Source organism: Apodemus sylvaticus, chromosome 1 (genome assembly GCF_947179515.1).
Source record: "Apodemus sylvaticus chromosome 1, mApoSyl1.1, whole genome shotgun sequence".
Lineage (NCBI taxonomy): Eukaryota > Metazoa > Chordata > Mammalia > Rodentia > Muridae > Apodemus > Apodemus sylvaticus.
The window spans coordinates 46,365,976-46,381,434 of NC_067472.1; the positions used below are offsets into that span (position 1 = coordinate 46,365,976).

General features: G+C 41.3%; 1 protein-coding gene across 1 annotated transcript in view; it reads right to left on the bottom strand.

Annotated features, from left to right (window-relative positions):
* The window catches only part of LOC127689275 (guanine nucleotide-binding protein G(q) subunit alpha), a 254,203-nt gene that overhangs the window by 90,687 nt on the left and 148,057 nt on the right, over positions 1–15,459 (bottom strand). The gene's annotated exons all lie outside the window — the stretch shown is intronic.

A 15,459-nucleotide genomic window follows, 5' to 3' on the forward strand; every position in this document is an offset into this window, starting at 1 on the left:
GAAAGAGCGATTTGCAAATTCATTTGGAATAACAAAAACCCAGGATAACAAAAACCCAGGATAACAAAAACTATTCTCAACAAAAGAACTTCCGAGGGAATTACCATCCCTGACCTCAAGCTGTACTACAGAGGAATAAATTTTATATTATTTGTGACCATTGTGAAGGGTGTCTTTTCCCTAATTTCTTTCTCAGTGATAAAAACTGCATGGTACTGGTATAGAGACAGGCAGGTATATCAATGAAATAGAATTGAAGACCCAGAAATGAACTCCCACAGCTATGGTCACTTGATCATTGATAAAGGAGCTAAAATTATCCAGTGGAAAAAATACAGCATTTTCAACAAATGGTGCTGGGTCAACTGGAGGTCAGCATGTAGAAGAATGGAAATTGATCCACTCTTATCTCCTTGTACTAAGCTCAAGTCCAAGTGGATCAAGGATCTCAACATAAAACAAGATACACTGAATCTAATAGAAGAAAAAGTGGGGAAGAGCCTCAAATACAGAGCCACAGGGGAAATTTTCCTGAACAGAATACCAATGGCTTATGCTCTGAGATCAATAATCAACAAATGGGACCTCATAAAACTGAAAAGCTTCTATAAGGCAAAATGGCAACCAATAGATTGGGTAAAGACTTTTACCCAATCATCAGCCAACAGATGTAGCAGAGGATGGCCTTGTCAGACATCAATGGGAGGAGAGGCCCTTGGTCCTGAGAAGGCTCAATGACCCAGTGTAGGGGAATACTAGGTCAGGGAGGTGGGAGTGTGTGGGTGGGTAGGGGAACACCCTCATAGAAACAGAGGGAGGGGAGATGGGATAGGAGATTTCTGGAGGGGAAACCAGGAAAGGGGATAACATTTGAAATGTAAATAAATAAAATATCCAATAACAAATATTGGAAAGCATTTAGATTCACATACATAGTTTACATAAGCTACTATTTTAAAATTTGTCCATTTGAACTCATTGTAAATTCTTTACATAATTTATTCATTTTATGTACATTGGTATTTTGCCTGCATGTATGTACGGGTGAGGGTGTTGGATCACTTGGAACTGGAGTTACAGAATGTTATGAGCTGCCATGTGGTTGCTGGGAACTGAACCTAGGTCTTCTCCAAGAGCAGCTACTGCTCTTAACTGCTAAGCTATCTCTCCAGATCCTAGTTGTAAATTCTTTATCTATAGAAAAAAGTTGCAGAAATTATGTTCCTAGACTACACTGCTGTTTATTCTGGCTAGATAAAAAACAATACCACCATCACATGGGAAGCAGATAAAAGCCAGAAAACTCATAAAAATATTCTGTTCTACTTTTCATGCTAGTAAATAGATGAGCTACAAATTAAAATGCATGAGCTTAAGGAATTAGAATCTCAAAGCAATGTTTTCTATGATGACTTACTTTTAGTTGTGGAACAGTTTAAGAACTAATGTCTTTTGTGACAAGGTAGACAACTCGGACACAGGGCCTTTTTTCATAACTCCTTAGCTATTTCCGACTACTCTTGAAGCAGCATAATATGATACTTACATTCAGCAAAGACAAGTGTCATTACTTCCCTCTCTGTTCATCTGAGGTGATTTTTCACTACATGGTGATGACAGCTGTTTCTCGGGGTCCAGATTCCAAAGAGCTTTCAAATTTTGTTTATGACTGATGTTTATTTACTGTACAATGCCCCCAAAAGAGTATAGTATCATTATCCTTTTTTTTAATTCGGTATATTTTTTATTTACATTTCAAATGATTTCCCCTTTCCTAGCCCCCCACTCCCAAAAAGTCCGGTAAGCCCCCTTCTCTCCCCCTGTCCTCCCACCCACCCCTTCCCACTTCCCCGTTCTGGTTTTGCTGAATACTGCTTCATTGAGTCTTTCCAGAACAAGGGGCCACTCTTCCTTTCTTCTTGTACCTCATTTGTTTCCACTTAATTAGTGACAGAAAAAGATGGTATAAGTCAAACACTGAAACCAAAATACAATACTGTTTTTAATTTTGAAATCCATATGCATATGCTAAATCCCTTAACTCCTAAAAATACTGAGATTCCAAATAGCTAAAACCATCTTAATCAAAAGGGGGGAGGGACTGAAATACTAAAACAAAACTGGAGACACTTTATTACCAGTATCATTATATAAATGCTATGCCTAGTGAAATATTAGTAATGTCTAATTTTTAAAATGATTTTTGTTTTGGAGCCCAGGCTGACATAGAACTCAAAAATCCCCTTGCTTTGGCCTTTGGAGTAATGGGGTGACAATTATGCACCACCATACCAAAGTTTTCTAAACTGATCTTTTCTAGCCCTTTCTGACTTAAAAAAAAAAAAAAAATACTACTTCCTAGCTATACTTCTGTTAAAAGATTGTAAGTAGCTCCCTGATCTACATAGAGCTGTATTACTTCTATAATTTAAAAATCAATAAATAAAAGTCCATCTTAAAAATAGAACCCCATTATTTTACTGGGGTAAAGCTGAGATTTAATGGAAATTCTCAGTGAATATAATCTTGAGAGAGCATACTGCAGTCAGTACACAGGTTCCTCTAAGATCTGGAAAGAGAACTCATATATGAGCCAAGAACAGCATCTTGTAAATCTGCATACTACAGAGACAATTGAATGTCCATGTTTACTGCTGGCCTATTCACAGCAGCCAAGAAATGAAACCAGCCAAGAAATCTGTCAGTGGACAAATGAATAAAGAATATATGGCATGTGTACATGATACAATTATATACAGTCATCAAGAAAAGTGAAATATGGTATTTTTTAGGAAAATGGATAGAACTGGATATCACCATGTTAAGCAAAACAAGCCACATGCAGAAAGACAAAGCCCTACTTCCTCCCATGTGAAGAATATAGCTTTAAAATCCATAACTATATAACAATATATGTATAAATACATTTAAATGCACACATTAAAATATGTATATATAATCATGAAATCAGAAAAGGGGTCACAGGAAAGGTGGAAACAACCTTAATATAAAAGTAAACAAAAGGGTAAAATAATACTTGTGCTAAGACAGCAAAAGCAGAGATATGCTGAGGAACGATGGGAAACAGGCAAAGGGGAACAGGCACAGTTGGGAGGGCTGTTGGAGGGGGCAGATTCATGTATGAAAATGGAGAGCAAAAATCATTACTGTGTATGCTCATCTAAATTTTGTAATATGAAAGTAAAAGACCTTACTGAAATCACAGTGTACCCTCTTCCAAGCTCACACAGCTCCACACTGCTCCCTTCCTTTCCCACGATGCACAGGGGTTGCAGCCTGCTCTTTCCTATTCCTTCTCCAAAGCCTTCATTTCTAGTTCTAGGGCTATCCTCTTTTTCCTCACAGGACCTCTGGTGATCAGCAGTATTTCACTAGCTTCTAGGTCAGCTCACGAATAATAACAGCTCTTTTTGAGCCATGTGTTAATCATAAGTAGAAGTCAGGCTTGACTGATCATTTTTATAGTAATATAGTGCTTTAATTCACATAATCCTTCATTAACACAGAAGGGCTGCTGTGTTAGTAAGATTCTTTTCACTACAACAAATTTCTTGAGAAAACCAATAATTTTTAATTTTGCTTCACAGGGTTTGAGAGAGCCCATGGTAGACTGCCCCCCTTACTATGGAGTTCATGACAGGACAAGATATCTTGGCACAAGTAGATGGCAGATGAAATCCCAAAAACCATTACTGGACAGTCTAAGAAAGAACAGGAAGGATCAGAAATCCCACAGTCCCCTTAGTTCCACCTCCTAGAGGTGCCCTGTCTCCCACTGCTACCTTGGAGGCTCAGCCTTTCACACACGAGTTGGGACACACTGAAGCTCCTAATGACAGTAGCTAATGTAACAATTCCTGTTCTTTGCAAATAAATGACACTGCTCAACTTCATCCAGAAGGCATAGGCTACAAGGTGGACAAAATCTTGGGCACACATGCAAGAGAGAGAAGAACAAATAATTTGATAGTTGAACTATAGTGTTGATTCCCAAGCTACTCTGGTTCAAGATTCTTCAGCTTGGTGAGGTGATGTGCACCTTTAATCCCAGCACTGAGCCTGAGGTAGGAGGAGCTCTGTGAGTTCAAGGCCAGTGTGGTCTACATAGAGAATCCAAAGGCCAGCCAGATCAACATAGTGAGAACCTGCCTCCCCACAACAGAATTCATTCATTTTTCATATGTAGTCATAAGCTACATGGAAATACACATGGGCAGAAAGCAAATTTACACAAAACTTTAGTCTTATAGCATGAGGAAAATCGACAGAACTAGAGATCATCATATTACACAGCACAAACCAGACTGAGAAAGTCTAACTTCCTGTGCTTTCTAATATTGTCATGTTACATTTAAAGACATATTTATGTGGAAACATGGAAGCAGAAAGGGGACTAGTATGGGAAAAGGTCTAAAGCAGAAACCAGAAGGTAATATCAAGAAAAAAATAGAAAATATTGCAGAATCTAAATTTAAATATTATGTAAGGGGCGAGAACAGGAGGAGGCTGGTGAGGTGGGAGACTAGAGGGGAAGGGACAGGGAGTAAAAGGGTGTGAGCAAAGGAAAATGCCATTCACCAGGAAACCCATTATTCTTAAGTAAACAAAGAACTAGTAAAACAAAATACACTTAATAAAAAGGCTTTATGACATGAAAATTTCCACTTGGAGCACTATGTTAATACCCATATAATTTCACATTTTAGAATATTTTAGACTTTTAGATTTCTGGATTATCAATTTTCCCAGAGGTCCCGCCTGCTGCCACCTGCTGCCACCTGCTGCCTGTGACGCTGCCCAGCTGGGCAGCACAGCAGACTCCGTGTGCCCAGCCCGAAGCCTCTCTATACTGCTCTACCTTGACTAGGGAACCCCACAGGTGAGACACACTGCTGAAGGCTAGGCTGGAGCTGCTTCTGTGAAAGGTCTGCTTAGGTTTGGGCATAGCCCTTTACCATTTAAAAAGAACTACTGCTGGATATAGTGGTAACTGACTATAATTCCACCTAATTGGAGACAGATGTAGAGATATGACAATGTGGGGCCAGCCTCAGTTATAGAGTGAGATGTGGGCCAGCCTAGACTATCTAGTTATGCTTTTAACTTTCTGGTGAGACCACTGAGAAAGACCCAAGCTCAGTGGGGACCCCAGTGCCTCCGAGACCCCAGAGTATGTTCTGCCAAGCTGCAGTGGCAGTCCGTGTTCCAACACTGCAGATCTCTGAGAAGACTACATTCAACTTTGCCTTTTATTTTCTTCACCAGCAACTAGAGTATAACCTTTCCAAATGACTCAGCGACTCATCTTTAATTCATTTTTTCCTGTCTGGGAATGTGGACATTTTTCTCTGCAAATGCTCAAATGATCCACATTGCATTTAAAAAAAAAAAGGCTACATTTATCCCTAAGCCATTCTAGATGTACAATGCACTCAGAAATTGGTTGAGTGAAAAATGATTTTAAAAGACAGACTGTAGTAATACAAAAGAATTCTTAATACTTCTAAATACAGAATTCCTTTCTTTAAAAAAAAGTCAGCATGTAAGTAGGTAGATGCAAGCTACTGACTTTGCTTCTGTTCTTGAATGTACATTTGGTGCAGATAATGTATTGATAGTAAGATGGTCTTATGTATGAATGACATATTGTAAAACAAAAATCTGAAGCTGGCATGGTAGCTTGGTGCACTTGGAAGGCTGAGGGAGGGGAACTGTTGTGAGTCAGGGCAGCCTGGGCTAGTATACTCCAAGCTGCCTGAACTTAAAAGACTGAAAGGGTAAATTACCAGCTTTCTACTAGGCGATGTACAGGCGAGGTCAGGAGACGTCTTAGGCTTTAGGGCAGATGTTAGTTCAGCTGACCTTACAGTTGGCAGGCACATTTTCTTTGTCAGCTCTAGGTCCTCACTCCCATTCTTCCTCTATGGACAGCAAGGGAGAACACCTAAGGAAAGCAGGGAAGGAGCAGACTGGACACCAAGCCCATGAACTGCATGAACTGCATGAACCTCTCTGGGATGGGAGGAGGACAGGAATCCTGCCTGTGGCTTGGCTCACATCACAGCACACAAGCTCAGGCAACACACATTCTGCATTCATGCCGCAACACACACACACACACACACACACACACACACACACACGCACACGCGCGCGTGTGTTCAGTAATATTTTAGCGCCTCTGGGAGTTGATATGCTGGCTTATAAAAGAAAAATAATTTGGGGGAGGGATAAACCACCATTTTACACACAGCACACAGCTTAGAGAACCTTGACTGCTCTGTGGTAAGAGCTGGTGTTAAAAAAGATGCTGGGAGCTTTGAAGTAAAAAATTACCCAGCATCTCACTGTGGGGTCAGATTCTATACTGACATGCGCTGCTAGGGGCAATGGGAAGAAAGCCCGAGACTCTCAGCATTTATTTAAAACAGCATGGTCATACTAAAGTGAATGGCAACAGAGCAACCATCATTCTGCAATTTTCACACACACAAAAACTGTCAAAATCACTGCAATCTGTCAGAAATGTTTCTTTCAGGTATATTTCCTGGAAAAGGCATTATGTTTTATTCTAATGTCTTTTCCCCTCTGTGCCTCCAACTTAATTGCATCCCAAACTCTGGTGTCTACAATAGTCATTACACTTCTTTGCTATAGGTATATGAAAGTTGTATCATTGATAAATTAGTATTTTAAGATATGAAGCATATAAACAAAATATGTGAAATAAATAATACGTAAGTAGTGCTGCTATCTTTTTAAGAGTTTGACATTTCTTCTGGCACATTTCACAACTTCTATTATGTGAAACTCTCTGATCTGCACTATCCTACCACACAAAGGGAAACTGAGTCATTAGTAAATTTCTGTCAGGAATAAACAGTGTTTTCTTGGTGAGGCAGAAGTCACTCAGTGCGTTTTCAAGTTGGTGGTGCCCTCTACTGCCAAAACCATGGTTTGCCCAAAACCTAACAGCAATGTCTGAAATGCCAAGTTGCTAACAAGAGAATGTCTCTCTCTGCTCTCTGCAGGTGTATATAGTTCAGCAATCATTTAGCAACTGTGAGAACTGGAACATTTAATTTCCAATAAATCCTGCTCTCTTAAGGGGCGCTCTCTGTCGTAAGACATTATAATGAGCTAATTGTTTCTGTTGTCTTCCCCCTCACTGAGAGAGGCCACATCCCCAGCACCCCAGTTCTCCTCAGTTTCCACCACAGCTGTTTTGGGGAGATAGCACATATCTTCTACCATATTTGTTGAGGGACAGGCCTTGAAGCCACACAACAGTGAGAGAAGCTGAACTGGAAACATCAGTGAGCTCCTTTTCCATAACTGGACCAATGTCCAGACTGGTGCAAGCATAAGGAACAGGACCAAAAAATAACATTCCTTGGCTAAGAAAATGAATCCCGTTTTCATCAAGTCAGTTTAGATGAGCTTCTGGGTAGAGTGGAGAAGTAACCCAACTAATATTTGTGGACTGAAATGAACCTTCTTCTAAAGAAAGGTTATGTGTTAATTTTGATTTCTGATGGCTGTATCTGGGAGATGCTCTGCTGAGAACTTCCTGGAGAAACCAAAGATTTAAGAAACAGAAGCCACCACGTGTAACAGTGTGCTTTCTAAGGCTCTGAATTTCGGTATGTTCTGGCAGGACAACCCTCCTCCTGCACTGGAGACCTCAGGACACACAGCCCCAAGGAAAGCTGCCTTTTGGAATCCTGGGATGCTCTGATCACTGTATGCATCTTTGTAATGCTAACCTGAGTCTCTGGACCCTTCAGTAAGTTCCGAAAATTCCAGGTGGAAGTGGCTTCGTACTGACCTCTGTCCCTACTCCATCCAATCCTAGCTCTCTACTCCTATTGAATGAGGTCAATTAGCAGACTTTGACGTATCTGAGTGCAAAGCTTTTACTATGGATATCTGCTGAAAGAAATATGCGAAAGAAAAAACATTTAAAGAATGTGTGGTATTATATATATTAAATATTATTAGAATTTTAATAACACAACTTGAACCAGTTAAAAACTGGATTTTCTTAGTATTTGATCCACTACCCAAGATCAATATAACCTTATCCTTAAATACCAGCATGGCATTGAAACTACACATATGATCCTTTTTCCCTTCAAGGCAGGAGGGGTGAGAGTGGCAGGTATCTGGGAGAATGATGTTCTAAGGAAGACAGAAAGAACATCAGGAAAGAAGGCCACTAAACTGTCCCAGGGACACAGAGGAGGCTGTGGAGACTGGAGCCAAATACTGTGAGTGTTTAAGTTGAGAACTGAAGGCTCTAACACAGCTAGTTTACTTTCCCTGTGATTTGAAGGTCATTTAAATGGTATTTATTCTCTACATGGAGGTCCACCCAAGCGATTCCCAAGTACCTGAGTGGTGGGATAGTTGTTGACAGAAAACAGCTTTAAATCCCGCTGAAGAAAATGCAGCAGAGGGATGCTGGGCTGAGCAGAGAGGGACAGAGACAGGTCTCTGGCCTGTGATCATCTAGTGCATCTGCTCTGAGATGTCAAAGCCATTTATCTTGACGTTGGCTTTTCCAAGAACAAATTGAGGCCATCTATAAGGGCCTCACAGTACACTGGGTATATAATGAACACATAATGTACAGATGAACTTCCAGGGCACAGTGTAGATTCTTTTCTGCATAAACTGAGCAGCCATTTATGGACATCCTTTATGATAGGGTTGTGAAATGGCTGAGTCACCAGACTTAGGCCACCTAAAACCCAGAGTGTTTCATACTCAGAGTCACCTCAGACCTGTTCCCTAAGGGTCTAAATGACTCTGTGTGATGGGCTCCTTGGGTATGGTGTGTCACACCAGGCTCAGTCTCCACAGCGTTCTCTGTGCCTTCTGATGTCTGTTTTCCTTGAAGCACCATTCCCTCAGATAACTGCAACCCTTCTTCCCACTTTTGCTTCCAGGAGGAGAGTGATTCCATGTTTCATTTCAGTGTCACACTGATGTTTAAGGATAAGGCTATATTGATCTTAGATAACATTATCATAACAGGGCTATCCTGTAACTTTAAAAAAATAAAATAAAATCCCTGCACTGACCATACCTTATAATTTTGCCAAATACAACTTGTTACTAAGTTACTCTTGAAATCCGTCCCCAAAATACACCAACTGCAGGCTTCTGTAGTGACCTGTCCCTAACAGCATCATGTGTACTGACAGCTCGCTTGGGGTTATACTTGGCAGAGAATAATGCCAAGTAGCAAAAGCTGCCCCTCTAAAACAATGACCTCACTGCTGGGCAAGAGGACTCAATGGAAGACACAACGAAGGGACTTCTGGTCCTACTATACTACCCCAACCACACTGGAGCATTAAAACCTAATATAGAGCTTAAAAGAATGGATCTCCTTATCATGTTTAGTAGCATGTGTGTTAACATCAGAAAAGAGGATTACAGATGGTATGTGAAAACTACAAACTGTGCGAAGAAATTAGAACAGAAAGATGTGAATTAAAATGTTAATATACCACATTATTTGTGTGGTCTTGAATATCTTGAGCAGATAATTTGTCTGAATATTTGTTTTCAGGTAAAATTTGTCTATATTTATTTTTAATATTATTAATAAGTATTAAGCAAATTGCTATGTAAGAAAGGATTTCTGAACAGTAAGGTATTTTTCTAACAAAATTATTTTGAGTGTTTCAAGACTGAGACTGATTTAAAATATGAGTCAAAGAACTCACAGACATTATTATTAATTGTTATTGCTGTTATTATTATTATTTTTTTTTGCAAGAGTTCTTGGTTTCACAACTTATCAAAAGGTCTGGAATGGTGTTGCATTTCCCCTTGTACTGGAACTGACTGACTGGCATGTGTCAGAGCGACTGCTGAACCTATGCTCCAGTTAGGACTTCCTGTTTTAAAACAAAAGTCTCAGGTGAATTCCTTCAGTGTACTGTTTCATTATAAACGAGATAGATGAGCAAAATTTCCTCACATCCATCTGATATCAGGAAGAAATGCAAACTAAGGTGACAAATATACATGAAGATGTTTAAAAGCCTGTGAATTCCTGTGTCTTTAAAACCTGCTGTCCTCTGAGTTGGGTTATGTCCTCGCATGAACCCTCAATGTGATGAGAAAGGGCATAATTTCAAGTTCATTGCCTAACTGGATCCCTTCCTCCCGCACAAGCCTCATGGCCATCTATTAATGCTAAGAAGGATAAATTACTTGACCAGAAACACTAGCAGAAACCAAGACACTGGTATGATTTTCCAAGGTGCAAGTGACTTGGAATGGAGAGTGAGGAGTCACATGGAGCCTGAAGAGAATAAAGGTCTAGTTTAGATTCATTGTCCTAAATGGTCACTGTCAGCTGAAGGCATGAGCTGTGTGCGAGGAGGAAGGTCTCTGTTAGAGCAGATAAAGGGAGGCATTGTTTAGTCATACTACAGAGCAGAGTAGAAGATGAGCATTCATACATTGGTGGAGCACTGATGATCAGTGGAGCACTACATGGGTGTGCACCCTCCTTCAGGAAATGATGACACTCGGAACTAAACCACCACCTAAGGAGCAGCTGTCTGTCACCAAACACATTTTGGCAATACTTTATATCCTGAATATAATTTCAAAAATAATGAAATAGCTTACAACACTGAATAGGGAATATTTCCTATTAAAATTTCTATTGTGATTTCTCCTGAAAAGAAAAAAAAAATCAGGAGGCACAGGGCAAATCCCCACTCACAGGTAAAAGCTGGCAGGACTGATGACTGCTACCCTTTGTCTGGGACACATCTTCTAGTCTGCTCAAGTCCATCACTGTTCTGTGCCTGGTTTGACTGTTTTTCCCCAGGCAGAACAAACTTCCTCCTAGAGAGAGTTGAGAGGGGAGCATGCGCATGTGGGAGCAAATTTGCACCCTGATGGGTGAGGAGCTGTGGGTGTACAAAGAGTCCACAGAGGCCTAGCAACCCTGCACAGGCAGGGAAAGAAACCTTGGAAGTAGCCCACAGTGATGTGAAGAGCAAGGAGAGGGCAGAAAAGGAGTCAGAATGTTTATCACCTTGTTTTCCCTTTAGGAAGAAAGGGGAAGGAAAAAGGAAAAAGAAAAGAAAAAGGAAGGAAGGAAAAAAAGGTGCATGTGCCTTTTAACCTAAGTGAACATGTTTTCTTCCTGGGTTAAGCCTCACATGGGGAACGGCATCCTTACAGCCTAATTAATATAAAGAACATTTTCATGACGTTTTGGACTTACACATATGTTCTTTCATCTAACCCTAACCATCTGTAAGCAGGGTAATCATGCAACTCTATCTTCTTTTAGGTTCAGAAGCTAAGGCCAAGGAACACTTCAGGAATGGAATTCCGACAGGATTGGACTTGACTCTTGCCCGTGTAATATCTGTGGCCTCTCTACCCCTCAGCAATGACCTGTTTTGCCTTGCAACGATGCTGTATTGCTTCAGCCTTCTTGATACCAACAGCACCAAGCTAGTGACTTAGAAGCTTTTCTGCCTTACTTGGATAGTATTTCCCTGAGCAAATTTATCCTAACAGCCTCAGGCAGCCAGCCACTTGCTCAGCCTGCAAGGCAGTGGTCAGTTTTGTGTAGAAACTCCCTTATTTGTTCACGAAAGCCCTGCAAATATTTTGGCAAATAAATGCAGAAAGCCGGAAACACTAATTATTAGGCAGAGACAAAGCCACAGTAATAAAATAAACAACAAAGTGCCTTTTCAGCGCAGCTATTCAATGTGCCTTCCTGCTGCCAGTGCCATGAAAAACAAGATGGGACTGGCCTGGAGGAGACAGGAGGAAATGACTCCTGTACAGACTGTGTCCTGTGGGCAGAGTGTGGCCCTAGGATCTGCTGCAACAGATATCTAAAAGGAAGGGTGGGCAATGACATTTGCAGGGAGAAACAAGTGATTAGGGGAAAATGGAGTTCCTTAAAGAACACTGTTAAGGCAGGGCACTTTAATCATCAACTTAAAAAAATATTGGAAAATGCCAAGATTTTTTAAATGGTGTTATGTGGGGGTAAGTGGGGGGCATGAGGGGGCTGTTGGTACCTGTAAGCTAACTAGTCCACTCTCAAGACAAAAGCTTATGGGTTTGATCCTCCATGTGTGGCTATGTATTTTGTGCCTTGTACTATATGCTGGAGTTCATTCACGCTGGGACTTGGAATAGTGTCCACATTCAGCTCACAAGCCCTGTAATGTGATCAGACAAGGAAGAAGCTTTTTGTCTAACTTGCCTGCCCAAGACATCACCTGCACAAAGGTACTCTATGTGCTACCAATAGCAGTCCTGAACTAAGAGGTTTATGGTGTATATCCCTTCAAGCCAAGCCACTGTATGGATATAAACATGGCTGTGTTTGATGCCCAGGATTTGAGAAGCAGCCATTAGGACTCAGGCAAATCAATGGATTTCCTAGTTTACTCTCAATCTTTAACAATGAGAATAGGCTATCTGCCTGTCCGTCTCCATATAGCTGTTATGATGCCACTGGCAGAAAGCCTGATCACAATTCTTTCTCTGATGTGGTTTCAGTGTTGTCTGCAATGCTTTCTAGTATATTAACAACATTCTTCTTGCCTGTGTAAGCTGAAGGTGAAGGGTGAAGATTATGAATGTCGAGGACAAGCTAAGAGGTCAAGCACGTCCCAAGCAAGTGTACACACTTTCCTGTGTCAAAACCTAAATCACTCTCATGGATCCCTGAACCATTTAACTTCTGGATTACAGTGCAACTAGCTTAGCAAGCTGCTGAGTGCTAGCATCCCTGAGACAGCATTTCAACCCCAAATTGGCTGTTTCCCCTGACAGACTGCAGGGATATAGATTCCTAGCCAACTGCAGAAAAGCTGGCAGCTTTTTACCTCTTCCAGAGTCAGTGTGGCCAGGGCAATGCCAGAACAACTGGTCTCATTTCCTTCTAGGGTGACAATTAATTAGTGGGGGGAACAAGGAACAGTCTATGTGATAGTGAGCCAATTTTTTGCCCTTCTGAGGTTGTGGCCCTAGACTCTTAGCAGAGCCAATGCCTGCATCACAAAATGCACTGGGAATGGCTTCTGGTCTCCCTTAGCACAGTTTGGTCAGAGAGTAGGAAGACCTTCCAAGATCTTTAATGGGGAAAAGAATTCAACAAGATTAACAAGCCAGCATGACATGTAAAACACAGTGTGATGGAGAAAAGGTAGTTCTAGCAGACTATAAGAAGGAAACACGGACATTTCACTGAGAAGTGTTGCCAAGCGAGGCATGGAGAAAAATGTGTGCCCGCCCTGTTGATGAAAATTCCAGCTTAGTGACATGTCCAGTGTACTTTATTGGGCACAAGTATCAAGTGCACATCTCAAGAGTGTGAATGAGAACACATGAGTCACAGGACAGCACCTCTTCCCACTAGCTGACAGCAAAGGACGCCACCTAACTGCAGGAGAGGATGACTGATGGCTCCCAAGGTTTTAACAGAAAGAAAAAGAATATCTTACTCAGGAATGGGTGAATTGAAGCATGATGCTCAAAACAAACATCCTAGAACTGCTTTAAGAATATTTCTATCAGAGACTATGCATACAGCCTATGCATACGTCAGTGAGGCTGAAGTCACTGTAAAAGCCTGGTGTAACCCTGGCCCAAGGAAACTCACCTGATATAAGTTGTCTAAATTCTTTCCCAACCAACCGTCATGTGCACTGTCTTGTCAACCTACATCATGGCCCGTAGCTAGTTGCCTGCCTGTTCAAATTTATCCTTTCTCTCTACCACAACTCCACAAGAATGGGGCTGCCAGAAGTGACCCAATCAATAAGCTAGATTTGCTGTTTTTTCTGCCTTTTTTTTATAGCACTTGGTACTGACTGTATCTAAACTGTTCTTTGGTGGTTTTATGATACACTTTCCTCCTTGTTCTCAGACTTTGAAGTACTGGCTTTCCTAGGAGGCTTTTATGTAAGCTCCAGCTGGTACCCCTGAAATCTGTTACTCTTTCTGATCAACATGGGTATCTTCTATCTCAACGGTCCCTACTGGTTTCACACGTGACTCCCTATTCTCCAATGTTTCGTGTGGCAGGGCCTACTGTGTCAAGATCCTGATGTTCCTCTTGCCAACTAGCCTGTCTTAGTTCTACTCAGTACTCTAAGGAGGAGCCATTCACGCACCGCCTTCTTGTCTTTGCCTCCATTTCTCTCCTGTGTTCTCGGCCACTGCTTTTGACCTAGAACTCTTTCTATGTGGATGGCAGCAAGAGGTCCTACAATCATTATCCTGCAGTAAGAAAATCCTTCAAATCTGTTCTCCATGCTGCCACAGGATCATTTCCACTGAACATAAATTAACTGTTGTCTGTGAAAGCTATCCCATAGCTCCTGACCCACAAGATAATGTTTCTGACAGAAATTTCCTGGCCTGCTTACAACTTACTCCTCACTTCTTGGGTTTAATCTTCTTTTCAGTTCTCCAAACTGGGCAAGCCTATTCAAATCTGGGGTTCTCTTCATCTAGCAAGCCTTTAAGACTAGACACATGTTATTCAAGACCCAACTGAATGGCTTCCTTTTCCTCTGAAGTACTGAGTCACCCCATGGCAGTCACTCATGTCTCTTCCCTTCCACAGCACCCTGGGCACCTCTAGTCCCACACCCACTTCATTACAGAGTCCATGACTTCACTGGGACAGGGACCACTACTTTTCTTCTCTTTCTCCTCCCGACTCAAGAGCTTAGAACCTCATAAATAATAAATATTTAAACAGGAGAGAACAGAAGATGTCATGTTGGCCTAAAGTGTACCGTGTATACAACTTCACATTCTCTTTTAAATGTGTTTATCAATCTATACTTACATATCTATTTTATTGACGAAGGCCATTTCCACCATGTGGAAAGAGAAGCAGTCAGTGTATACCACTGGCCTAAAACCATAAGAGAAGACTGAGAGTGCTGGGTTCAGGATGCTTATCATGAAGGGTATGCCTCCTTCCCACCATGGAACTGAGAATGTTAGAGCTTAAGTCTGATAAGTATCAGTTCTCAGCATTCTGATAATTGTGAAGGAAGACACAGCCTGCATTTCTCTAGAAAACAGGTAGAATCAGGTGAGATGACACATGATTTAATTCAAGGCCAGCCTGGGCTACTCAAGAAAGCAGGAACAGAATGGGAAAAGGAAGGAGGAAGGGGCTGGATTCAAATTCAGTATTCCAGGTGAATGATGTAAGGAGTATTTTATTGCTACCTTTCTATTCTACTTTATCACACATCTGTACTCTAGTAATTACGTCCTTGCTTGGTCACCTGTCCCATTCTGGCAGCGTGCACTGTGTGCTTCTACATGCTCTAAGGCGTGCCTGTCTCCCAGCTCCCTCACTGAGCATAACTGTGTAATGTGCACTCCAAGGACTGCTTCAGAGGAAGC